This window comes from Panthera leo, chromosome D3, assembly GCF_018350215.1.
Source record: "Panthera leo isolate Ple1 chromosome D3, P.leo_Ple1_pat1.1, whole genome shotgun sequence".
Taxonomy (NCBI): domain Eukaryota; kingdom Metazoa; phylum Chordata; class Mammalia; order Carnivora; family Felidae; genus Panthera; species Panthera leo.
Genome location: NC_056690.1, coordinates 70,350,066 through 70,351,521, shown reverse-complemented (window position 1 = coordinate 70,351,521; position 1,456 = coordinate 70,350,066). Strand labels below are relative to the sequence as shown.

Genomic DNA, 1,456 nt, shown 5'->3' with positions numbered 1-1,456 from the left:
AAGAACGTCTTAGTTGCTTCCAAGTTTGGGCAATTATTAATAAAACTGCTATAAGCATCTGTGTGCGGATTTTTGTGTGGATGACTGCCAAGATTTTAACAGGTAGACATGCATTGCAGACAGAGGTGAGTTTGAAATCTTAGAGCCTGTTGCACTGGCAGGAATTTAGAGTCTGAGAATGTAAGACTAGACTGGCAGGTTGGGGAGCAAACATGAAAGTCTTGAATACCATGCTAAGTAAATTTGTCTTTGTTCTGTGAGCAATAGAGAGTTATTAAAAATGTTGAGGGTAGGGGAGTAAGAGGGAACAGTAGTGACATGATCAAAATGTGCTTTACAAGTATCATTTATTTATTTTTTATTTTTTATTTTTTGATGTCTGATCTTATTTATTTGTTCCTCTTACAACCCTCTCATTTTTGACTGGACTCAGACTTTGAGGTAGAAGCTCTCAGAGAAGACAGCCTCTGTCTCTTGGCAATCTGTCCCTGGCGCTTTTCTTTGGCCTCCTTCATTCTCTTGGCCAAAAGCTTAGCATCTTCTGCAGCCTCTTCCTTTTCTTCATGTGCTGTTTCTTCAAAGCAATGCACCGACGAAGTTTGTGTTGGAGGACACGTGAAGTGACTAGATGCTGAATCTTGGGTGCTTTGGTTCGAGGTTTCTTACCTTCTTTGTTTAGGGGCTTTCCCACAACATACTGGTGGACATCATCTTCCTCCGAGAGACTGAAAAGCTTGCGGATTCTGCTAGCTCTTTGGAGCCCCAGGCGACGAGGCACAGTAGTATCAGTGAGTCCAAGAATATCCTTCTCCCCTTTTTTCACGATGACCCAGTTGAGAACACTGAGACTGGCATCCACAATGCAACCTCGAACAGATTTGCACTTTCTTTCTCCAGTCCTCTGTGGTCGGTAGCAGGAATGCCCCTTACTCCATAGTCAGTGGACACAGCCATGGGTCAAGACACCGCTTCATGGGGAAGACTTGTTTGTCATTGCCACCACTGATGCGGACCCCGTAACCCTTCCATTCTTCCCCTAAAGCATCAGCAGCAACTTCTGTGGCCATTCGCTTCTCATAATGGCATGGAATTTGCATTCATTGTCCACTGCAATGAGTTTCTGGCAGCCAGTAGCTGGGAAAGAGATGTTCAGCTTCATCGTGAGGCTACCTACCGCCTCCGAGGCACCACGAAAAACAGCTAGAAGTAAGTATCATTTAGAGTGATATCAGAAATCGGGTGACCAGTTAAGAGGGTAGAGCGATAGCCTAGACTAATTAAACTATTAAGAGGGCCTAACCCAGGACAGTGAGCTGGGAATGGAAAGGAAAGGGTAGAGGATAGAGTCTTGCAATTCTGATAGGAAGAGGGAGGAGTTATTATAAAGTTTTAAGACTAGTTGGTTTTTAAAAAAAAAAAAAAGATGTTAAGAAAAAGGAAAGTTATCTTTTTTTTT

At 43.1% G+C, this 1,456-nt stretch overlaps 1 pseudogene; it reads right to left on the bottom strand.

Annotated features, from left to right (window-relative positions):
• Window positions 1-383: 383 nt before the first annotated feature.
• LOC122203816 lies at window positions 384-1,170 on the bottom strand (annotated as a pseudogene).
• Window positions 1,171-1,456: the final 286 nt, after the last annotated feature.